We start from the raw sequence: 26969 nt of genomic DNA, 5'->3' as shown, positions 1-26969 counted from the left end.
ACATGCAACGATCTCAACAGTACTATCAGCACGAAGTCACCTAACTGCACCCCATCTGCATGCCACCCCCACACAGTCCATTGCAATAATCTCACATGAATCCCTCTCTCCACCACTTATAGCACGCACATAAAATACTGCACTTCATGCTAATAAACAACCACTGCACAGTATGAAATGAAGCAGATATTGCAGGAAGCATTACAACTCACAGTCTAGGTGCATGCCTTCCGAAAGACATTGCTCGCCGACTTGTTCCTCCAGTAGACTCCATCAGAAATGTTGAACGTCAACAGAATATAGCAGGTGAAATAACAGTCATCTATAGGTCAACTTGACCAGGGCCGGACTGGGAACCAAAACTGGCCCTGGCAAAGTAACCTGATGTCATTTAGGAGAGAATTAAAAACCTACCTGTTTTCAAAAGCGTACTAACTCTACCCTGCAGTCGCACACAGAAATCAGTCTAAAGCGCTGCGAGGCCTCCGGGTGGTTATGCGCTATATAAGTGGAATTTTTCATTTCATTTCATTTCAAAGTGCTCACCCCCCCCTTCCCCCGCGGGGGTAGGGGGTGCCGTCGAGCTCTTTGCCAGGGCCGGTTTTCTGCCAATTTTGTTACAGGGACGATTTTGCAGCTATGTTGCAAAAACGGCCCTGTAACAAAATCGGCCCCCACCCGTGTGGCACACCTGGGGATTGCCCGGTGCCCGCTACGGCCACTGTCTAGCACTAGTCGCAAATCAACTTCCAGCTATCAACATTACATACTGTCACATTCCACTTCATCAGTAGACACCCAGAAACAAGCGCCACCTTTACATCTGAAACCTCTTATCTCATCACCATAGCATTCAGCAGTTACTTTCTTTCTCATCAATGAATCCAACTATATGTTGCCAATATCATACAACTCCAAGCTGCACATCCCCTGCCACTTACCAATAAACCTTTAATACCACCGTTCTTGATACTCAGCATATGAAACCCTCCCACACTGTCTAGCTAAAGCCGGCCAATCGTTAAAGTGTCTTTTTCAAATTTTTCATAAGTAAAGCCTTATAGGCTTGGGAAAAAAATGTATATTATGCCACCGTAATATGCGCAATTTCAAGAAGTTCATGTTATGCTCAGGTCAAGCAAGATGTCGCCTGTGTAGGAACGGAATCTCGGAGCTCTGCCGCTTCGCATAGCTCTCTGGCAGATACCGGAGGTCAGGTCCTTTTTTGATCCCGGATTTGGAAAGCTGACAGCCAGGGACACCCACCGGAGGGGCTGTGAAGCACTGATTGCCCTCAGGCATCACAGGCAAGTGGCAGGGGCATGCTGCCCTGGGCCATCACCTGAGCACACAACGGGAGAAGCTCGGCAAGGCGGAAGGGCAGGCTACAGGTTGTCCTCCCCCCATACCCACATCAAAACATAACAGCAAGTGCCAACCATTAATGGCACGAATCTTGACCGCCGGGGACACATTCCATGCAACAGGCTGCCTGGAGATTCCCCTCAGGTGCAGCAGGCAGGCAAGAATACACTTGTGGAGGCTGATGCCTGACTCCATCATGGCAGCCAGGCAAGCCACGAAAGATCTCCACAAATGCAGGTACCGGCGGGGCTAGTTGAATACGCAGGGGCTACCAGAGTCCTACTCAGCAGTTTACCCTGGCTTTTGGAAGCATCTGGGGCAACGGATGAGGGATCTCATTGTACCCAGATTCCTGACCTCGACATGGCAACCTCACAAATGGCCCAATACAGCCTAGCTCCTACCTACAATTCCTCACTCTTGATTCCCCCCATCTTGCTTCACCAGACTGCAGCTAAAAGAGAAGCCTCTCGAAGCACACGGGACTCGATGGACTGGCTCATCGAGCATACACCGGTGGGGCTAGGGGTGGTTCTAACCTCTTTGGAAGCTGGCTTTCCACTTCAGAAAAGGCTGTAGGGAGCGCCCAAGCCTGCCTGACCCTAAGATGGTACCGGATGCAGCATTATTTCAAGCCCAGCATGTCGATGAGGCCATATTCCGAGTGGGGAGACTTCAGTTTACAGTCAGCAGGAAAGAGGAGCGGTAAGGGGTATGTCCAGGAGGAAGTTCATACTATCTTCTTCTGTCACCCTGCCACATGTAGTGTATACAGTTTCATAGTAGGTGGCCATTTCTTCCACTATCTTTGAAGGAGAAGTTGTGTATGTGCCATCTGGGAGTGTTAATTTGGCTATCCATCTATCTGCTCTGACTATCCTTTCAATCCATGCGAGCATTTTTCCTGTCTTATCTCCCAATTCGTAGACCCTATGGAGAGTGTCAGTGAGTCTAGCTTTTGCCATTTCTTCTGCATACACCCTATATTCCTGGGAAGCTAGGGCTAGTGTCTGTGCCTTGTCCTCCGAGGGGTCCGAGGCGTGGGCTAATTCCGCCGCCTGGACTTCCGTTTCTAGCGACTCAATGGTAGCCTTTTGGTTCTTCTTGTGTCTAGTGATACTGGAGATAGCTTGTCCCCTAATCAGTGCCTTGTACGCCTCCCAGAGGATTGATGGCGAGGTCACGGACTCCACATTTTCGTCAAAATACTGTGTGGTTGAAGTTTTCAATGCTTTTGCTATTGTGAGGTTTTTTAAATAACCCAGATATAATGGGTATATCCGTTGTCGTCTAGTGGGTTGTACTGTATAGATGAGGTGGACCGGGGAGTGGTCTGATATCCCCCTTGGTAGGTGTTCTAAGGTCGTTATCCTTTCAAGAGGGACCGCTAATGTTAACATATAATCTATTCGGGAAAGGCTGTTATGGGCTCCTGAGTGAAATGTGTAGTGGCGGTCATTTGGGTGTTTAAGTCTCCACATATCTACCAGCCCCAAAGCGTCCAAAAAATCTTTAAAGAGTTGGTTAGGCCTGGTAGCCCCTCGCGGAGGCTGTCGATCTATCTATTAGTTCAATACTGCATTAAAATCACCCCCCATGATTATTTCTCCTTCCGGAAGTTCTAGGAGTAGTTTCCCCAGGTCTTGGAAGGTCCCCTGGTGTAGTGCGAGGGGATATACACCGATAGTATATTGTAGGTCCTCCCACCCATTGGCAACTGACCGCCACAAAGCGACCCTGGTTGTCAATCCATGTGTGTTTGATCATCAGTGGAGCATTTCTCTGGACAAGGATGCCTACTCCGCGGGAGCCGGAGGAGAACTCAGTGTGTGTGACCATTTTTAAACCCCAACGGTTCAGAGCCTTGCAGGCCGTCCCTACCAGGTGTGTTTCTTGTAATAGAACCAAAGTGGGTGCTTTCCTTTTAAAGTATTGGAGGACCAGCCCCCGTTTAATTTTGTGTCCTAGCCCGTTTACGTTCCATGATACAATAGTCAGTGGAGGGAAGATCAGTGGTTGCGACTGAGGGTCAAGTGCCGGGTGATCGCAATCTGCCATAATGTCTTGTGTGTAGGGGAGTCAGTACTACCGAGTTCTGCACCCGGGCTGAAGCCCGGTGCATGCTAACTCCTGGAACGTATTCCAGGGCGCCTACCAACCGCCCCATAGGTTAGGCGCAGTGGATTACCGGGAGTAGCAGGCGTTCCGATTGGACTCGCCTCCCTCGAGGCAACCTGCCCAAATGTGTGTGGATAGGAACCAGAGTGTGTGGTGTGTGCACCTATGAAAAACCAGCCACCCCAGTTCAGACATGGCCATATGCAAATCAGTCTGACCCTGTGCCTCATGGGAACAGTCCAGCCTGGACTGGACTGTTCCCATGAGGCACAGGGTCAGACTGATTTGCATATGGCCATGTCTGAACTGGGGTGGCGGAGTGAGCTAAAGAACGGTGATGGATTAAACTCAGATCAGTTGACTGGGGGTGAGTGTTTGTATTGTCAACGCTCCGTCTATCACCACCTTTGGTTTTTCTTTGTTCGCCCTAAGTTGGCAGGGTATGCTCAGACATGAGTCCCTTGCTCACTTTGCCACTGGAGTCAAGCAAGCCCGGCTGAAGACGGCTGTAATGCCAGAAACCGGTCCTGGGAAGCTTGATCCTGGTCCAGGGAAGACATGGCTTGGCAGTTCAGGCTGGACTGTTCCCATGAGGCACAGGGTCAGACTGATTTGCATATGGCCATGTCTGAACTGGGGTGGAGGAGTGAGCTAAAGAACGGTGATGGATTAAACCCAGATCAGTTGACTGGGGGTGAGTGTTTGTATTGTCAACGCTCCGTCCATCATCACCTTTGGTTTTTCTTTGTTCGCCCTAAGTTGGCAGGGTATGCTCAGACGTGAGTCCCTTGCTCACTTTGCCACTGGAGTCAAGCAAGCCTGGCTGAAGACGGCTGTAATGCCAGAAACCGGTCCTGGGAAGCTTGATTCCGGTCCAGGGAAGACATGGCTTGGCAGTTTGGGCTGGACTGTTCCCATGAGGCACAGGGTCAGACTGATTTGCATATGGCCATGTCTGAACTGGGGTGGCGGAGTGAGCTAAAGAACGGTGATGGATTAAACCCAGATCAGTTGACTGGGGGTGAGTGTTTGTATTGTCAACGCTCCGTCCATCACCACCTTTGGTTTTTCTTTGTTCGCCCTAAGTTGGCAGGGTATGCTCAGACGTGAGTCCCTTGCTCACTTTGCCACTGGAGTCAAGCAAGCCCGGCTGAAGACGGCTGTAATGCCAGAAACCGGTCCTGGGAAGCTGGATTCTGGTCCAGGGAAGACATGGCTTGGCAGTTCGGGCTGGACTGTTCCCATGAGGCACAGGGTCAGACTGATTTGCATATGGCCATGTCTGAACTGGGGTGGCGGAGTGAGCTAAAGAACGGTGATGGATTAAACCCAGATCAGTTGACTGGGGGTGAGTGTTTGTATTGTCAACGCACCGTCCATCACCACCTTTGGTTTTTCTTTGTTCGCCCTAAGTTGGCAGGGTATGCTCAGACGTGAGTCCCTTGTTCACTTTGCCACTGGAGTCAAGCAAGCCCGGCTGAAGACGGCTGTAATGCCAGAAACCGGTCCTGGGAAGCTTGATTCTGGTCCAGGGAAGACATGGCTTGGCAGTTCGGGCTGGACTGTTCCCATGAGGCACAGGGTCAGACTGATTTGCATATGGCCATGTCTGAACTGGGGTGGCGGAGTGAGCTAAAGAACGGTGATGGATTAAACCCAGATCAGTTGACTGGGGGTGAGTGTTTGTATTGTCAACGCTCCGTCCATCATCACCTTTGGTTTTTCTTTGTTCGCCCTAAGTTGGCAGGGTATGCTCAGACGTGAGTCCCTTGCTCACTTTGCCACTGGAGTCAAGCAAGCCTGGCTGAAGACGGCTGTAATGCCAGAAACCGGTCCTGGGAAGCTTGATTCCGGTCCAGGGAAGACATGGCTTGGCAGTTTGGGCTGGACTGTTCCCATGAGGCACAGGGTCAGACTGATTTGCATATGGCCATGTCTGAACTGGGGTGGCGGAGTGAGCTAAAGAACGGTGATGGATTAAACCCAGATCAGTTGACTGGGGGTGAGTGTTTGTATTGTCAACGCTCCGTCCATCACCACCTTTGGTTTTTCTTTGTTCGCCCTAAGTTGGCAGGGTATGCTCAGACGTGAGTCCCTTGCTCACTTTGCCACTGGAGTCAAGCAAGCCCAGCTGAAGACGGCTGTAATGCCAGAAACCGGTCCTGGGAAGCTTGATTCTGGTCCAGGGAAGACATGGCTTGGCAGTTCGGGCTGGACTGTTCCCATGAGGCACAGGGTCAGACTGATTTGCATATGGCCATGTCTGAACTGGGGTGGCGGAGTGAGCTAAAGAACGGTGATGGATTAAACCCAGATCAGTTGACTGGGGGTGAGTGTTTGTATTGTCAACGCACCGTCCATCACCACCTTTGGTTTTTCTTTGTTCGCCCTAAGTTGGCAGGGTATGCTCAGACGTGAGTCCCTTGTTCACTTTGCCACTGGAGTCAAGCAAGCCCGGCTGAAGACGGCTGTAATGCCAGAAACCGGTCCTGGGAAGCTTGATTCTTGTCCAGGGAAGACATGGCTTGGCAGTTCGGGCTGGACTGTTCCCATGAGGCACAGGGTCAGACTGATTTGCATATGGCCATGTCTGAACTGGGGTGGCGGAGTGAGCTAAAGAACGGTGATGGATTAAACCCAGATCAGTTGACTGGGGGTGAGTGTTTGTATTGTCAACGCTCCGTCCATCACCACCTTTGGTTTTTCTTTGTTCGCCCTAAGTTGGCAGGGTATGCTCAGACGTGAGTCCCTTGCTCGCTTTGCCACTGGAGTCAAGCAAGCCCGGCTGAATACGGCTGTAATGCCAGAAACCGGTCCTGGGAAGCTTGATACTGGTCCAGGGAAGACATGGCTTGGCAGTTCGGGCTGGACTGTTCCCATGAGGCACAGGGTCAGACTGATTTGCATATGGCCATGTCTGAACTGGGGTGGCGGAGTGAGCTAAAGAACGGTGATGGATTAAACCCAGATCAGTTGACTGGGGGTGAGTGTTTGTATTGTCAACGCACCGTCCATCACCACCTTTGGTTTTTCTTTGTTCGCCCTAAGTTGGCAGGGTATGCTCAGACGTGAGTCCCTTGCTCACTTTGCCACTGGAGTCAAGCAAGCCCGGCTGAAGACGGCTGTAATGCCAGAAACCGGTCCTGGGAAGCTTGATTCTGGTCCAGGGAAGACATGGCTTGGCAGTTCGGGCTGGACTGTTCCCATGAGGCACAGGGTCAGACTGATTTGCATATGGCCATGTCTGAACTGGGGTGGCGGAGTGAGCTAAAGAACGGTGATGGATTAAACCCAGATCAGTTGACTGGGGGTGAGTGTTTGTATTGTCAACGCTCCGTCCATCACCACCTTTGGTTTTTCTTTGTTCGCCCTAAGTTGGCAGGGTATGCTCAGACGTGAGTCCCTTGCTCACTTTGCCACTGGAGTCAAGCAAGCCCGACTGAATACGGCTGTAATGCCAGAAACCGGTCCTGGGAAGCTTGATTCTGGTCCAGGGAAGACATGGCTTGGCAGTTCGGGCTGGACTGTTCCCATGAGGCACAGGGTCAGACTGATTTGCATATGGCCATGTCTGAACTGGGGTGGCGGAGTGAGCTAAAGAACGGTGATGGATTAAACCCAGATCAGTTGACTGGGGGTGAGTGTTTGTATTGTCAACGCACCGTCCATCACCACCTTTGGTTTTTCTTTGTTCGCCCTAAGTTGGCATGGTATGCTCAGACGTGAGTCCCTTGCTCACTTTGCCACTGGAGTCAAGCAAGCCCGGCTGAATACGGCTGTAATGCCAGAAACCGGTCCTGGGAAGCTTAATTCTGGTCCAGGGAAGACATGGCTTGGCAGTTCGGGCGGGACTGTTCCCATGAGGCACAGGGTCAGACTGATTTGCATATGGCCATGTCTGAACTGGGGTGGCGGAGTGAGCTAAAGAACGGTGATGGATTAAACCCAGATCAGTTGACTGGGCGTGAGTGTTTGTATTGTCAACGCTCCGTCCATCACCACCTTTGGTTTTTCTTCGTACCTCAATATTGCTCACAGTGCAGGGTTTGTGCATAGTGGTGTTTCACCCACGTGGAGTCACTGCGGATCTGCAATGGGCCGGATTTCACCAGCTTATGTGGCCAGCGTACTTCCCTTCTTCACCGTTGTAGCGTTCTCCGCCCCCGAGGCCGCCCTTAGCACCGGTGCGCTTTCAGCCGTATATTCCTCCCCGTTTGAGCAGTCGGCAGGGTTGAGCGGGACGTCTCCGTGCTCCGATATCCTGCGAGCGCTTCCGCCGTTGTTTTCCAGGCAGCGTATTGCACGCCGTAGTCGGTGCCTGCCGCGGTGCTCTATTCCCGCCAGGCCCGTCACTTACTATAGTCCCCGGCTTCTGGTGCCAAACCATGCCGCAGTCTTGCCAGCGGCGTAGCTCCTCGGTCTGACCACGCACAGGGACACGGGAGGGATCGACATGTACCGAAAGGGTCGCCGCTTCCAGTTCTTCAATTTAGCAACTGCGGTGATGTCGGATTAATGATCGGATCGGTGGAGGAGTGCTCTTCAGTCACAGAGCTCCTTCAGACTGCGGCCATCTTGGCTGGTCGCTAGCCACGCCCCCCTGCTATGCTGTTTTAGTCCATCCTGTACCAGTGTTGTTTGTGTGAAAGGAAGATGCAATGTTGCTGCTGGTGCTGTACATCTTCTGCATCTGGGGGATTCTTTACTTCCTGTGCCCTTGTTGTGCGCTTTTTTTGTATAAGGGAATCTTTCATTGGTGCTGTCTGTGCTGTACCTGAACTGTTTTGGAGGGAAACTACCATTTCTGCCTGTCTCACCAACATAAACTGCTATGCATGTGAGACAGCTTCACAGCTGCTGTCCTTTCATGCAGGATTTGTAAAGTAAGATTGGAATGCTGCTGCTGGTCATGTGTGTCTATCTGTGCATGAGCTTTTATGCTTCCATTGCTTCCCCTATACTGTGCTTGTTCTGTGTGTGAGGGAAGCTTGCACTGCTGCTGGCCAGTGCATACATAATCTGCCTGCGGTAGTGTAGCTTACGAAAACGTTTTCACCATTAAAAAGATAAGAATGCGGCCTTTGCCTAAGCTTTTTTTTCTCACACTATGCTCCGTTCAATTTTTATCATATTCTTAGAGCCCTCACAAACACACACAGCGATCCACTGAACACTAACTTGACAAAGCTAGGTACAATTTTTAAAATAGAAATAAATCACAAAGCCGGTGACATGCATTGGATGCTGAAATATCCATGTTACTTTCTACATATGACTTGCCCGCTTCCGCAAAAACCTCCAAGCAACAAGGTGCCAGCTCATTCGGCTCGGGTCGACCATGTTCACTCTTAAGCCTGCAGGCAGCGCTGTTCTGAGACAGACAGGTCCTGCTCCTGCTGAGACCACCCGTTGGAACCTGTAGACACAGACTGTTGCTCAGGCAACATCCACAATATTCGGAAAAGCCAGTTTCTTTCAAAATCTGTGTGATATTTACTGACTATTTGATAATTATATCAGTTACTTGGTTTAATAACAAATGGGTCTGAAGACTTACAGACTGGAGTAGCAAACCTTAGAATGAAATTCGATAGCAACTCGAAAAAAAAGTTCATGTGGCTAACTGATAATATAACATACCCAATGACACGACATAACATGACCTGGACGATCAATCTTTTGTTTCACGGTTTTTCATTTTGTTAGACCTCTGACCCTTGTTACAGTCTGTTATATGTGCACAGGTGCTAAGCATTCTTTTCCCCTCTATGCAAATCCCTCGACACTCTCCCTTCGATACAAAAGTTCCAGTGAAGGTCAACGGCAAAGCTGAACCCTCCAGCGTGCAGAACTAGTCCAGCACTGTGGTGATGTTAAAACTTCAGATGTTGCCTAGAGGGACCAGTCCTTTTCTTATTGCCTTTCCAACATGATGTAATAAACATCACCTTCGAGCATGAAATTCGTTCCAACCCTGCCATTTTTGATGCGCTTACTGCCCTAGTGATAGCGCCGCATGGTGCTGGATTGACGAGGAAGAACTAAGTAGAAGATATTTGGAAAAGTGCAGGGCAGCTACCGGAGCCACGCCTACTTAGGGTGACCCCCTCACTCCAGGTCAACAGCCGCTGATTTCGGAGTCTTGTATGACCGTCTAATAGACAGCAGGGACATCTCCACGCTCACTTACTTTCCGAATATGTCTGACCCTTGCGAAAAGGTCATGTCTAAGAATCTGAACCATTTGCTTGTAAACATGTGTTCTGGGGGCATGTAAATGTTTTTGTAGTAATACTTATATTCCTTAATTCGTGGCTTAGTATAGATTGGCTACATCCAAGCATTACATGCTGTTGTATTTAAGAAATGCTTGTTTTTCTGGATTTCTTATAGGTAGTGCAGATGTTCATCCTGGACTCAGAACAGCAGGTTTATATTTGACTCTAATGAACAATTTCTGTGAAATAGGATATTGGTAATAAGCAATCATTAGGGCTTTATGTAACTCCAGGGAGGTTTATGGTTCTTTGAATCAGACTGACTTACCGTACACAAATTGCTAGTTAGAAGTTTTTAATGGAGCCGGCTGGGTTTCGGCCAGATGTATTTATGAGCAATGTTTCGGTGCATAAGCAGACAGGCTAGGATCTGCATCAGCACACATTGCAGGCACGGCCGAGCCTTCAAAAGGTTCAATCCGTGTTTACTCCTGGTTCCAAGAGGTGAGTGAAAGTTGGGCCTCCTAGGCTCACCCAGCCGTTCAGGCCTGCCCCAGTGGCAGCCCCTAGGGGCATGAAAAAACACGAATTCCTTGTTATGCTTGGAGTTGCTCTGCCAACTCAGACTTGGCAAACATTTGTATATTAATACAATAGGTAGATAGATTCAGCCAGGGTCCATGCAGGTAAGAGACTGGGCGGTGGGGCCGGGGATAATTAAATAAATAATTAATTTTCCCTCGTCGTCGTCTGTCGAAATCCCCCCTTTACCCGGCCTCACCGCTCCTACCTGAACGTGCCACGTATGGATAGATTGGTGCGAAATGAGACTGCAATATTTTTAACATCAGACACACACAAACATGTGCCCAGGCAGAATTCTGATCTCAAAATCTGAAGAAAAGGAGCTTTATTTTACAGTCACAACTACGACACACGTGAATTCTTTTTGCAACCCCTAAGCTTGTGAGATTCTCAACTTTTCAATAGCGTACACATAGAGGCCCATTCACAACGGTAAATGTTGCACACGTGTAAATTTACTCGTGGGTAAACATATTACTACACCTCGTACTTTACACTTTTTTGCTGCTGACCCTTCCAAGTGTATATTTACTGCTAGCTGAAAACATAATAATTTAATATACATTATTTAAAATATACATATTTTTTCTCCACAAATTAATTTTCATGTATTCAATTATATTAAAACATTTAAGTAATTATTGTGGAATTTTAATTAGGATTGATTTTTCTATTTTTAAACAACATATAAATATTAATATATATTAGTTTAATAAAAATAATATAAAACTCAATAGAACATTTACCACTTAAAAATATAACTATTTCGTTAAAAAATCCAAATCATACATTTTATTTAACATTGTTTTCTGTGCGATGCTGTTAATTCTCTGGCACCAATATTTTCTATGTGAGTGGCCATGTGTGATGCTTGACTTACTCCACGACTGGGTTGGTGGACATTTACTAATGTTTGAGTCCTTTATGGCTGTAGTAACTCTAGAAGTGTAGTTTGTGAATAGCAATGGGCTTACTCCTTTGTGGGTGGGCCCTATATATTGGCATGTTTCTCCCTAAAACCCTTGCTACACCTCCCATATGTGTCCCATTTAGTAGTTAGCATTCACCATTTTCCAGCCACTCCCACAGATTTTTCCCACATGTGCTCCTTAAACGTATACCTACATATGTCAGAGTGATCTGCTTAGCAAAGATAGGCGAGGCCTCTTTATCCACCCAATGTGCTCAGTCCTCTAAAGAGAAAACACACCGAGGCTCTTGGTAGGAAACGTGTACATAATTACTTATGGGCATGCCAGAACCGCTGCTGATGAATTCCGTTGGTCAACAAAGGCCATCGATTATCCAAATCCAGGGACGCTGGGCATTTGTTTGACTGACGCCTGCAGAAATTTCTATATTCCATCCAGCAGCTGGCGAGGGATTCTCATTATTAACTTACCAGCTTGAAATGTGCAGCAGCCCTTAATGGATCGAGGGGATGTGGCGGAACAAAGGAGGATGACTGGAATCGGCATGAGGCAGGAATGTCATGGGGTAGGTCGGCGATTGGAAATTTAGGCCCTGCAATTGACTGATGATGCCTCAGTGCCAACGCGTCATCCTATGCCGGAACTGCTGCCTCCGTTCTGATTGGCTAGGAGAACAGCCAATGGCATAGTGGGACAATTTAAATAGAATTGGGCTGCTTATGTCGGATTTCGTTTGACCGCACTGAGGAAAACTATCATGCTGAAATGCATCTGCAGCAGAATAAATGCTTATCTTAAATCCTGTGAGTGCTCCAGCATTTCTTTGTAGTGGTTGTGGAACCAGCGGGTCCTACTTCCGCTGTTGGATGCACCCATCATGAGTTCAGAGGCCCTTGGCAGGAAACGTGGCCAATATATATATATATATATATATTCACAGAAAAAACCATAGGTTATAGACCATATATAGTTAGGAATTAGCATTTACAAAACCTTGAAAATTCACTGAAAAAACCATAGGTTATAGACCATATATAGTTAGGAATTAGCATTTAGAAAACCTTATTTTACTCACACAAAACCATTGAAATTCCATATATAGTTAGTTGCACTAACTATATATCGCGCACCCGCAATCCACTGCTGATGATGTCACATATTACATCATTCATGACATGGTCAGTGACATCACTGATGACATCACTGATGACATCTCAAATGACATCACTGATGACATCACTGATAACAACATCCAGTGATTTTTTGTTTCTATAAAGTTTAAATATGTCTTACATATTGAAGAATGAGTGGATGTGCAAGTGTCTGGACGAAGGATTTATTAGGTGCATGACTGACTGTATGAGTGAGTGATTAAATGTGTCTCACTGACTGCATGGGTTAGTGACTAAACTGTCTTAATTTGTGCATCATTATGTCTGTTGTTCTGTAAACTGCTGCATGTGTTGATCAGTAGCTATATGAGTAACTATATGGGTTATTGATTGATTGCCCAAGTATTTGTATGGGAGACTGAGTGTGTGTGTGGCTAGCTGGGAGGTGTGTGACTCTGTGCAGATCAATCTGTACTTGTATCAATGATTGTATAAGAAGGTAAGTATGTGTTAGTATATGTTTGAAAATGTAAGGTGCTCTATGTTTAACTGTATAGACAAGAAAATGGAAGTGTCATTGATTCTTTACAGGACTGACTAGGTGTGTGAGTAACTCCATGGATGAGTGGCAGACTGTGAGTGTCTGTATAGGTGTATGAGTGCATATGATAGTGTTGTAAAGATGAGTGATTGTATGTATGAATGATTGTATGGGTGAATGAGTGAAGGTGTGTGTAGACGTAGCAATCAGTGAGTGCGTATGTAGTAACTAGTATTGGTGTGTCAATGGTTTCAAAAATTATACTCTCTTTTTAACACTGGGTGAAACAGAGGTTATATTAAAATGTGAGGAGATGCATTGTATTGTCACATGAATGATATCATCAGTGATGTGGTCATTGATGTCAAATGAGATGTCATCAGTGATGTCATCAGTGATGTCATTTGAGATGTCATCAGTGATGTCATCAGTGATGTCACTGACCATGTCATGAATGATGTAATATGTGACATCATCAGCAGTGGATTGCGGGTGCGCGATATATAGTTAGTGCAACTAACTATATATGGAATTTCAATGGTTTTGTGTGAGTAAAATAAGGTTTTCTAAATGCTAATTCCTAACTATATATGGTCTATAACCTATGGTTTTTTCAGTGAATTTTCAAGGTTTTGTAAATGCTAATTCCTAACTATATATGGTCTATAACCTATGGTTTTTTCTGTGAATTTCATTGGTTTTTTAACAGCTAATATCTGTAGCTGTAAAATGTATTCTTCTTTAAATCCAAAAATATATTTTATATGTTTATGAATAATTTTTTTTAAAAATATTTTTTTTTCTTCGTTCCCGCTTCGCGAATCGGGAAGCTTCCCGTTAGCTGACCTTGATGCCGCGAAATAGACCGCGAGCCGGTAAACGTTTCTTTACCGCAAGTGCCGCGTTAGAAAACAACATTGTGACGCCTCCCGTCCGCATGACGTTTCATGTTGTCGCGTGATACGTCATATGACGTGCTACGTTAGCGAACTGGTACGCGAAGCGAGTCGCAAAGCGCAGGTTTCTGGAAGCAAACCGGGAGGCCCTGCAAAGCGCTTAACGTAAACACAGCAAGTCATGTGACGTGGTAATAACACTTTTCATTGGTTCATTTCACTTTTGGTTTCCTAATGATGTAAGACTAGGTCATATAATCTAAAATGAACACTTTTGATTGGTTGAGAACTCTTGTTTTTCCCAAATGATGAAAATCCCTCCTTCTTTCCTCACTCTGACTTTCATCATTGTGAGAGAAAGACCCTTTGTGATCACTGAGCAATGGCTTCTTTAGTAGCTTCATCTGGTGCTTCCCCACCACCTCCACCACATCCACGGAAGAGTGGACCACCTGCTCAAGTTATAATTCAACAAGAAGAAGAAGAAGAGGAACAGGACGACGAGCACGAAGAGAGGCAGTTTTTGCCTGAGCAGCCCAGGACGTCTCACCGGAAAGAAAACTTCATTTGGCAATTTTTTTAAATTCCCAAAGGTCAGAAAAAAGTAAATGCAAGATACGTAACTTGCCTTATATGTCAAGATAGACTGTCCAGAGGAACCGAGAAAAAATACAGTTTCGGAAACTACACAATGCATCGCCATATGACTAGGTGGCATCCTAACAACTACAGTGCTGCACAGTTTCGGAACGACCTAGATAATCTCCCTATTATGGCCAGAAGATCTGTTGTACCGGAAGTAACGGGACCAGAGGGCAGGGAGATGGTGCCAAATATACAAATGAAATTTGGTGAAGTAAAACACATCTGCGTATTTTGCGATGGATTCATTTCCTACGGAGAAAAAAGCATCACTCTGATCAACAGAGCTATTGACTATCATATGCAAGTTTGTACGAAACGCCCAAAATAATAAATACTTCTTTTTTTGTTTTGTTGCTCCTGTTGAGCCCTTTACAATGAATCGTTTTCATTGCCCCCTCCAAGAAAAACCCCCAAAAATATAAAACTGTTCAGAAAAATTCAAAAAAAGTAAAAAAATGTTCCGAAAAATAATAAAAAAAATATAAAACAACAAAAACAATAAAAAAAAAAGTTCTTTTCAGAACTACCTCCCCGTTATTAAAAAATTGGTACAATATTTGGAACTGTGCCAACCTCTATTTCTCTTAGTTCGCTTCCCAGTTCGCTCGCCGGTACGCGAACCAGAAGCGAACCAAAAACAGTAAGTATAAGGGAAGGAAACAGACACTTATGTTAAAAGAAAGACAGCTATAGGGGAGTAAACTAGAGATACTATTACCCGTAATCCACTGCTGATGATGTCACATATTACATCATTCATGACATGCTCAGTGACATCATCAGCAGAGGATTGCGGGTTTTTTGGCAACGTGCCTTATCCACGGTTTAATAACGCTGCCTTTTGCTTTATATAAGTTTTCAAATTGTATGAAATATATACCAATAGGTCGTTATGAACCTTTAGGTAGTGCTTTTCTTCATGAGGTCTGGTCGCTTCCATACACATACAGATGTTTCAAAGATGATCAAGAAGTTTATCTGAATGGAGAGGAATGCACTGAGACGCCAGATCATTCACTAATGTGTAGGCACATACAGTTACACGGTTCATGCAACAAACACCGACCAAATATGGCTTGCGTGTTGCAAGGCACGCCAGTTCCTGCTATCATCCCCACGTTCAAGTTGTTGGAAAATGGTAGTTATTTGATGCTCAATAATGAAGATTGTTCTGAGTTAATTAAAAGTATTCCTTTTATCGTAACAGTAAGTGAACGGGTTATTTGCTGCAGAAATGTTCTATTTCCTCCCACACATGAACATAGGGAGTTTTCAATCTGGCCACAAATACCAACCTTGGGACAGATTTCAACGGCATGGCAAGAATAAGAGCTCTTTTGTCTCAGAGAGAGGTGGCCTTGAGTTCGGCCCGTGAAACTTTCGTGCTTCACATAGCGAACACCCGTACAGAGGTGCAGACCCTTTTCAATTCAGATTTGCCTTTCAATTTCAGCAAGATGGTTCCGACTATCTTTAACGCATCCTCCACAAAGACCCTGGCGCACTTTTTTAAAGTTGTTACCAGTGGTCTCGTGACTTCATTTGAGAAAATCTTTGGAGTCATCCCTGCTTCCTTTCATTCTATTTTCTCCACTCTGGTTCGTGGATTGGCATTTTTACTTGCATTACCAGCGGACGCTCTTGTGCTTTTTTACATTTTTAAATATGGATGTCCCTCCTATGCAACCTCCCACCCTGCAGCTGCTGACACTGTTCCGCAATCGCATGCTAGAATATTATGGCACAATGCCGTTGGCGATATTAAGCACGGCATATGGATTATCTTTTCGATTCTCCTACTTCACCTGTGTCCAGCCTGTATTTCACTGCCTGACCTGTGATTTCGATTGGGCCATTGATTTGTGTCTCTGCGGACCGGTTTCTCCTGACGTCGACTTTAATCAGCTGATGACTCCTATCATTACTCACGAGTTGGTTTGTCCTGGCGAAAGGATTATGGCTGTGGCATTGATGCATGGACTACTTGGTCCCTGGAATTTACTGGCGGCAGCACAGTCTTTCTTGGAACAGAGCTTTCTTGAAAACCCACCGAGCTGTCCTCTGATGGTGATAGAGGATCCGGTGCTGGGAGAGCACGTATGTTCTTTTCCGCTTTTAAATTGGATGGCTGAACTGTTTTCGGATGAAGACGGTGACTTCCTATTGGAGGCTGTTGCAGCTTATTTTGCATACACAGTTATGTCATAGACCTTTTTCATGTTTGATATGCTGAGTACTAGCATTTCATTGACAATTCATTGACTTATTTGTCAAGTTTTTATTATTTACCTTGCCTATTGGCTTAAGACTCGATAAAGTACTTGGCTGTTTTATTTTTCTTTAGCATTAAATTTTCCTAGTTTTTAATGCTTTACCTTGCGGACCGTCCACATATAAACTTGCAATCTGCTCTCATGAGATGGCACTTCTATTATCTTATTCAGTTCGTTTCCGGATCATGGGGAGGTGTCATCTAGGTCCTGGATATCTTTACACCGTGTTAAGTTAGCATGGGCTCATTACCGGTTTAAACGCCATTTTTCCTTTTTTGCAACTTCTGCACACGACACTTAGTTGTTGCTTTAGCTTTCCACCTAGTAGTTCATCGTGGTTTACATGAGAATAATATGTTATTGCTCTACTATCTGCTTTGCTTGTTAAACTATATCTGTACAGCGAGTGCTAAAGTTTCAAGAACAACACGATACAGAATTGTTATGAGGTCTGATCTCCACGACTTCATACTCATAACATAAGTGCAACTTCTGCCAATTCTGGGCATGAGGCGGGTTTTATATTGCTTTGCCGAACACACATACACAACAGTTGATGCGGTTCACATGAAGAGAGAGCTGGTGTATGCTGATGTGATTCCTTCAAATCTAAGACACTAAAGTATGGGCACGCCCTAAACCAACACAAAGAGACCTTCTTAGCAAATAATATAATATGTGTATTAGGGAGGGTGAGATATAAGCAGCCGCGGGCCGTGGAGGGAGTTACGGTGAGGCAGGGAGGCGGGGAGGGGGAGAAGCAGGGTGGAGCCCTCTCTACCTTGCCCCTCCCCCTCCCCGCCTCCCTGCCCCACCGTAACTCCCTCCACGGCCCGCGGCTGCTTATAAGTGTTGCTAACTCTTATTCATTTACAGCATGTTAACATACTGTCACCATTCGCTTTTTATGTACTAGTAACTATGCTGGTAATTTTGCTACTGATAATATGTGTACTTGTATTCTCCACCCTGCTTCTCCCCCTCCCCGCCTCCCTGCCTCACCGTAACTCCCTCCACGGCCCGCGGCTGCTTATAAGTGTTGCTAACTCTTATTCATTTACAGCATGTTAACATACTATCACCATTCGCTTTTTATGTACTAGTAACTATGCTGGTAATTTTGCTACTGATAATATGTGTACTTGTATTGTCTAAGATACTACGCCTGAGAAGACGGCATTAGTAAATAAACATTTCAAATACACATGTGTTCTTCTTAACTCCATGTTCTGGTTTCTAAGAAATATATAACGACCGACTGTTCATGAGTTCCACGTATCCTGAGGTACTATAAGTTCATATTCTGGATTGTCTAAACATTGAGAGTTTGTTATATCCAATGTGACACTGTACCTAGCTTGCTAAGGAGTTTTTGATTACTAACGTGAGTTTTGGGACACCCTAATTCGCCGAGGTTCCAATCCTCTGTCCACAGTTCTGTGTGAGAACAGAAACCCTGCGACAGGGGCACCCCCGACCCTTGCTGGAGCTTCATCACACTTGCGATACAACTCCAGCAATGCGCCACCTTTACGGCACAGATACATCACGCATCTGTGCTGTTTTTGCCCCATGATGCGCCGCATTGTAAATGCAGCACACCATAGGTGACGGAACAGCGGCACAGAATGACTAACACATCCCTGGTGATGCGCCAGTCATCATAAATGTATCCCTATGCTTCTTATCTTGTTAGAGATGAACCGCCATATGTATCATCAAAGTTTTTTGCATTTCCTAAATAGCGAACTTTAAGGAATAAATAGCGATTCTTTACCATTCCTAGTTTGCGATTAGCTATTTGCTAATTACAAATTACCCATTCATTTCCTTCATTTCCATAGGGCGGTTGGACTCACTTTTAGCTCGAACGGCTGAATGGATTTCCACGAAACTTGGCAAAATTGTAGGGACTGGTAGCCCGATGTGCCTTTGCTATGTCTCAAGATATATGCTCCAGTGGTTTTTACGAAAATTAACTTTGAAAAATATATATTGGGCTACATTGGCCTATATATATGTTGGAGCCCAAATGTAGCCCAATGTAGCCCAATGAAGCCCAATGTAGCCCAATGTAGCCCAAAGATGGCCGCCAGACACACAAAAAAACAAATGTAGCCCAAATATCAGCCAGATGTAGCCCAACTATAGCCCAGTGACAGAATGACCAATCAGCTTCGCAAACCTCCGTTACGCGAAGCGGAGCGCTGTTACAGATATATATCTTTTTTTGAACGTTAATTTCTCAAAATCCACTGGAGCACATATATTGAGACCTAGCAAAGGCACATCGGGCTACCAGTCCCTAATATTTTGCCAAGTTTCGTGCAAATCCATTCAGCCGTTCGATTATTATTATTATTATTTTTTTTTGCCCCGCGGGGCTCTTTTAAAACCTCCACATCAAACCTAGGGGGTCAGCGAGGATCTACTATGCCCCCTTATAGTTATTTCCCCCTTTGTTTTGACCTCCTCTTGTCTCTCGATCCTACCGAGAGACAAGATGGCGGCCGCTACGGACTTTTTGGAATGTTGACAGACGCCGGAGAACCAATCAGCTTCGCTTCACAAAGCTCCGTTGCGCGTAAAGTACGCGTCCTGGGACGCTGCCAGGTCCGCTGTTACAGATATATATCTTTTTTTAAACGTTAATTTCTCAAAATCCACTGGAGCACATATATTGAGACCTACAAAAGGCACATTGGGCTACCAGTCCCTACAATTTTGCCAAGTTTCGTGCAAATCCATTCAGCCGTTCGGGCTAAAAGTGAGGCCAACCGCCATATGGAAAACTCAATGTTAAAAACACGTTTTGGGACCCCCCTTTTTTCTCGGCCCCCCCTTGACGAACCCCCCCCAAATTTTCAAGGGCTGCTCAGAAACAAAATGTGCCATTTTCCTGAAAATTTCAGCCAATTCCGTCCACAAACGGCAAAGTTATTAGACATAGAATTTTCAAAAATCCCATAGAGAAAAAATCCTAACTATATATACCTACTGGCGACCGCCAGTAGGTAATATATATATATATATATATATATATATATATATATATATATATATATATATATGTATATATATATATATATGCACTCAAAAGGTTGCCCACTTGAAAGAATCCACACAGCCAAAGATTCCATGCAGCGATTTATTCGGGAGGAAAGCAGCAGCTTATAAACCAGGGCGACGTCCTCATTTCATAGGCCCGACGCGTTTCGTGCTTCTTGAGCACTTGTTCACAGGCTGGTTCTTGAAGGCAGTCCCAAGAGTCAATGAATAGCACCTGTGTGTTTGTTCACACTCGCCTCAGTGGGCGTGGCAGCGCAGGCTGCATTCTGGTACCTGTGGTGCAGAAACAGTATTCCTCCAGTGAGTGGCTCGTGGGATACCAAATAAATCCAATTAAAAACCCCAGTGGGTTGAAGATCAAAGTCCTGCGCTTAAGAGCTGCTTCATAGCGCCTGCATCCTCGCTCCTCTGGCCCTTGTAATGCTGTCGTTGTGAGCGTCAGCCAAGACCGCAGACGGGGTGGGGTTTCCTTCGCGACCGGACACAGCCGCAGCAATATGCACACAAAAGGTTGCCCACTTGAAAGAAACCACACAGCCAAAGATTTCATGCAGCGATTTATTCGGGAGGAAAGCAGCAGCTTATAAACCAGGGCGACGTCCTCATTTCATAGGCCCGACGCGTTTCGTGCTTCTTGAGCACTTGTTCACGGGCTGGTTCTTGAAGGCAGTCCCAAGAGTCAATGAATAGCACCTGTGTGTTTGCTCACACTCGCCTCAGTGGGCGTGGCAGCGCCGGCTGCATGCTGGTACTTGTGGTGCAGAAACAGTATTCCTCCAGTGAGTGGCTTGTGGGATACCAAATAAATCCAATTAAAAACCCCAGTGGGTTGAAGATCCAAGTCCTGCGCTTAAGAGCTGCTTCATAGCGCCTGCATCCCTGCTCCTCTGGCCCTTGTAATGCTGTCGTTGTCAGCGTCAGCCAAGACCGCAGACGCGGTGGGGTTTCCTTCGCGACCGGACACAGCCGCAGTAATATGCACACAAAAGGTTGCCCACTTGAAAGAAACCACACAGCCAAAGATTCCATGCAGCGATTTATTCGGGAGGAAAGCAGCAGCTTATAAACCAGGGCGACGTCCTCATTTCATAGGCCCGACGCGTTTCGTGCTTCTTGAGCACTTGTTCACGGGCTGGTTCTTGAAGGCAGTCCCAAGAGTCAATGAATAGCACCTGTGTGTTTGTTCACACTCGCCTCAGTGGGCGTGGCACGCGCAGGCTGCATGCTGGTACTTGTGGTGCAGAAACAGTATTCCTCCAGTGAGTGGCTCGTGGGATACCAAATAAATCCAATTAAAAACCCCAGTGGGTTGAAGATCAAAGTCCTGCGCTTAAGAGCTGCTTCATAGCGCCTGCATCCCCGCTCCTCTGGCCCTTGTAATGCTGTCGTTGTGAGCGTCAGCCAAGACCGCAGACGCGGTGGGGTTTCCTTCGCGACCGGACACAGCCGCAGCAATATGCACACAAAAGGTTGCCCACTTGAAAGAAACCACACAGCCAAAGATTCGATGCAGCGATTTATTCGGGAGGAAAGCAGCAGCTTATAAACCAGGGCGACGTCCTCATTTCATAGGCCCGACGCGTTTTCGTGCTTCTTGAGCACTTGTTCACGGGCTGGTTCTTGAAGGCAGTCCCAAGAGTCAATGAATAGCACCTGTGTGTTTGTTCACACTCGCCTCAGTGGGCGTGGCAGCGCAGGCTGCACCACAAGTACCAGCATGCAGCTATGAAATGAGAGCGCTACGGGAGTGCGCGAGCGGAAAGCTGATTGGCTGTCAGGTGTCTGGCAACATTCTAAACAGTGCGGAGAGTCCGGCATCTTGTGTCTCGGTAGCATCGAAAACAAAAGGGGAAATAATTAAAAGGGGGCAGAGTAGATACTCCCTGACCCCCTAGGTTTTCTGAGGGGGGCCTTGAAGGATTCTTAAGGGAAAAAACTATTTTTTTTTATAATTTTCGCGGGGTAAGCGCTGGGTGCGCTCCCAGGTGCGCTCTCCGGTATGCGTACCCTGAGCGCACCACGGAGAAAAACAGTGTAAAAAATTATAGTAAAAAATAATTTTAAGCAATGCATCCTTTCACATGGGGAAGCCCCATGTAAAAGGGCCTGCGTCAGTCTTACGGCTGCTGTGAGGCAGGCGCAAGATTTTGACGCAACGGCGTCCTAAAAGTGACGCAGTGAAATCTCATAGATTTCACTGCGTCACTTCTACGACCCTTCCTTGCGTCAATACGCCCCCTTTGCATACATTATACCTCGCGCAGGTATAATATGGCGCAGGGGTTTACAAAGTGACACATCTACCTAGATGCGTCACTTTGTAAATATGACTTAGCAAGGCCCTTTTCTAACACCACTGGTGCGTCACAAAAAGTGACGCACCGGTGGCGTAAAAGTGATGAATGGCCTCATAAATGAGGCCCTCAGTCTTCTACTCTCACTTTTTCTTTCATTTTCTCTGTCTCTTTTACTCCCTTACTCACCTTGTCTCACACTCACTTGCCTTTATCCAGTCTGTATCTCCACTCTTTCCTAAACATCACTGCTCTTTTCTTACCCTTCCACACCCCCGTTCCTTTACTAAATTTTCTTCACTTATCCTCATTCCCCATGTTCACTCTCCTTCTCCTCACTCACCTCCCACACTCACCTTCTTTCAGTCCCTCTACTTCACTTCCCTTCCCCTCTCGTTCCTTTCTTTGCTTTCTCACTTATTTTCCTCTCCTCTCTCACTGCACTCCACTTCAGTTACTCTTTTTCATTTTTTTTAAGAACACAGCTCTTTTTTGAGAATTGGAGGTAGTTCTAAAAAGAACTTTTTTTTTCTTTTTTCTTTTTTTTCAACAAAAACAAAAATAGGGAATGGCAAACTGCTCAACAGGAGCAAAAAAAATAATCCAAATTAGGGCTGGGGACGACAGCGGTGGTTCTCCAATGCTCGAGCAATGATCAAATTAGGGCATCACAATGCTTGCATTTGATGGAGGCCTCATTAAAAATAGGCTGAATATTGGGGATCAGCTGCTCTGGTCGCCCCCTCGCTGATGCAGTTGGTCCTCCAGTTGAAGTAGAGGCACCATCTCTTGGAGCCTCTCGTGCCAGAGCCCTGACACTCTCCCGGGCATAGTTCTGGGGATGCCTTCTCTGCACGTGGCGAATCATGGTAGAATTACCAAAACTGTACTTCCTTGTGGGGTCTCCTCTGGAAAGTACAATATGGCAGATCTTACACTCCACCTTTGGAGCATTTACTTTCTTACTTCCCTCATGAAGATCAAAAATTTTCCATATGAAATGTTCTTTGACCTTCGGCTGAGGAGGCTCTTCATCTATGAATCCATCTGACTCCTCACTGCTGCTGGAGGCTCTGGCAGCCATTGTATCCACAGATTATAAGCAGAGAAAAAAAGAGGTCTTGCTCTCACCAAAGTGGAAGAAGAAGTGAAGGAAAAGGGTGGGGTTTTCATTCTTTTGAAAAAAAATCTGTTAGCAACCAATGAAAATTGTTATTTTAAGGTCAGATGATTTGACGCGCTTACGCTACGCGCACCGGAGCACTTCCGGGGGCGCTCACGCAGCGCGAACGTAGGCGCTTCCGGGGGCGCTTACGCGGCGCGCCTGAGTGACGTTTTGGTAGCTTTACGGAAATACAAAATCATTTTCATTCGGAAAATCAAAAATACTGCTTTATAAGTATAGTACAGAATGTCTTGCATTATTATTTTGTTTTCATACAAATTTTTTTTTACGGACACAGAAATTGCGCTGTCGCGTCGATCTCGGGAGAGCTTACCGGTGCGCGCACCCTGAGCGCTCCAAGTCAAAATGATACGGGTAAGCTCACCGGTGCGCGCAGCCTGAGTGCACCAGGAAAAAATGTTAAAAAAAATATATATATACATTGAACAAATATCTTTTTAAAAAAAAAAATATATAATTATTTTTTGTAAAAAACAGCTAATAAAAAAAAAGAAACGTAGGTTACAAAGTCGATATGCAAAGGAATTAGCTTTTAAAAAACTACGAAATTCACTGAAAAAACCATAGGTTTCACAAACGTTATCGTTAGGAATTAGCATTTAAAAAACCTTTGAAATTCACTCAAAAAACCATAGGTTTCACACTCGTTATAGTTAGGAATTAGCATTTAAAAAACCTTTGAAATTCACTGAAAAAAACATAGGTTTCACACCAGTTATAGTTAGCTGAACATTTTACCCATACAAAACCATTGAAATTCCCATGTTATAGTTAGTTGGACTCACTATAACTTGCGCGCCTGCAATCCACTGATGATGATGTCACATATTACATCATTCATGACATGGTCAGTGACATCACTGATGACATCACTGATGACATCTCAAATGACATCACTGATGACATCACTGATGACATCATCCATGTGATATTATGATGCACCTCCTCACACTCTAATCTAACCTTTGATACACCCAGTGTTAAATACAAACTACCATTCCTGAAATTATTGACACACCAATACCAGTAACTACATACGCACTCACTGATTTCTAGTTCTACACACACATCCACTCATTCACCCATAGAATCACTCATACATACAGTCACTCATCAATAGAACACTATCATATCCACTCATACACCTTTACAGACACTCACACGCTGACACTCATCCACAGAGTTACTCACACACCTAGTCAGTTATGCAAAGAATCAATCACACTCCCATTTCCTCAACTACACAGTTATACACGCTAAACATTACTTATTCAAACATATACTAACACATACTTACTCTCTTTTACAATCACTGATATAAGTACACATTGATCCATACAGTCACTTACGCAATCACAGGCTCTCATGTATAGTCATTTATATATGCCAACTCTCACATGCACTGTGTTTTACATATGTACTTACTTGGACATGGAGCACTGAGATAACCATTCACTCACCAACACACCCATGCAGACCGTCAACCACCCATACAGCTCTTTCCACATGCACTGTTGAACCCATATACCAAGTGAATCAACTGCTCACACATATATGCACAGAGTCACACACCTCCCAGCCACCCACGGACACACTCACCCTCACATACAAATACTTCGACAACCAATCAATAACCCATATAGCCACTCATATAGCTACTAATCAACACATGCTGCAGCTTACAAAACAATAGACATACTGATGCACACATTCAGACAGTTTAGTCACTAACCAATGCATTCAGTAAGACACATTTAATCACTCACTCATACAGTCAGTCACGTACCTACTAAATCCTTCATCCAGACACTTCATCCAGACACTCATACATCCACTCATTCTTCAATATATATAAAACACATTTAAACTTTACAGAAACACACATTCACTGGATGATGTCATCAGTGATGTCATTTGAGATGTCATCAGTGATGTCATTTGAGATGTCATCAGCGATGTCATCAGTGATGTCACTGACCATGTCATGAATGATGTAATATGTGACATCATCATCAGTGGATTGCGGGCGCGCGAGTTATAGTGAGTCCAACTAACTATAACGTGGGAATTTCAATGGTTTTGTATGAGTAAAATGTTCAGCTAACTATAACTGGTGTGAAAAATATATATATCTATATGAGCTCACCGTACGCTTACCCGTATGCTTACCCGTACGCGTACCGTATGCGTACGTACGCGTATGTGCGCGTACTCCTACGTGCATGAGCTGCCACTGTCTGTCAACACTCTGAGACCCTAGGGGGTCAGGGTAGAAGCACCCTGACCCCCTAGGCATGCTCAGGGGTCCCACAAGGACCCCCAAGGCAGAAAAAAAAATGTTAAAAAGTCGCGGGGTACGCGTACCGTACATGTACGTACGTGCACGGTTCGCGTACCCCGCGATTTAAAAAAAAAGATATATATAACCAGGAAGTGTTGGCATCCATCTTGTTCTAGTGTCGACAGACAGTGGCAGCCAATCAGCATGCCTTCCCGAGAAAGCTGCATGCTCATTGGCTGTCAACACTTCTAACCAGGAAGTGTTGGCATCCATCTTGTGCTCGGTAGACTGAGGCACAAGAAAGCAGAAAAACAAACGTGTAGAACACAAAAAGGGGGCAGGGTAGAAACACCCTGACCCCCTAGGGCTGCTGAGGTGGTCCCACTAGGATATTAATATATTTAAACGTTATCCGCTAATAGAATTAGCATTTAAAAAACCTTGCAAATTCACTGAAAAAACCATAGGTTTAAGGCCTTATATAGTTAGGAATTAGCATTTAAAAAACCTTTGAAATTCACTGAAAAAAACCATAGGTTTCAGGCCTTATATAGTTAGGAATTAGCATTTAAAAAACCTTTGACATTCACTGAAAAAACCATAGGTTTCAGGCCTTATATAGTTAGGAATTAGCATTTGAAAAACCTTGCAAATTCATGGGAAAAAACATAGGTTTCACGCCTTATATAGTTAGGAATTAGCATTTAAAAAACCTTTGAAATTCACTCAAAAAACTATAAGTTTTAGGGGTGTTATAGTTAGCTGGACATTTCACTCATACAAAACCATTGAAATTGCTCCTATATAGTTAGTTGTACTAACTATATTTCACGCACCCGCAATCCACTGCTGATGATGTCACATATTACATCAATTATGACATGGTCAGTGACATCACTGATGGCATCTCAAATGACATCACTGATGACATCATCCACGTGAAAATCATATACAACTTTTTCTTCTCTAGTAAAAACTTTCATCACTCTTTGTAAAATACAGAGTATTAAATTTATCCATTGACACAGCAATACAAGTATCTAAAAACCCACTCAGTGATTCCTAGATGTATACACACATCTAATCACTTACCTGTAGATTCACTCATACATGTTGTCAATGACAAATAAAACACTATCAAAAATACTTATACACCTATATCGACATTACACACCAGCACACAACCTATTCACATATGAAGTTATCCTACTCACTTATGAAAATAATGGATCATACTTAAATACTTACTTAGCTACACACGTATACAAACACCACTTCATAGTAAGTCATACTTAGTCTATTATAAAATCATTATCACAAGTATACAGTCACTCACACAATCATTGAGTCTTATGTATACTTATACTGTCACATACACTGCCAAATGTTAGAATATGTAGTTTTAACTTCATATATCTACTGAATCAACTATTCACACATCTTTGGGCAGTCGC

Source organism: Lissotriton helveticus, chromosome 2_1 (assembly GCF_964261635.1).
Source record: "Lissotriton helveticus chromosome 2_1, aLisHel1.1, whole genome shotgun sequence".
NCBI lineage: Eukaryota > Metazoa > Chordata > Amphibia > Caudata > Salamandridae > Lissotriton > Lissotriton helveticus.
This window is presented reverse-complemented; position numbering follows the sequence as displayed.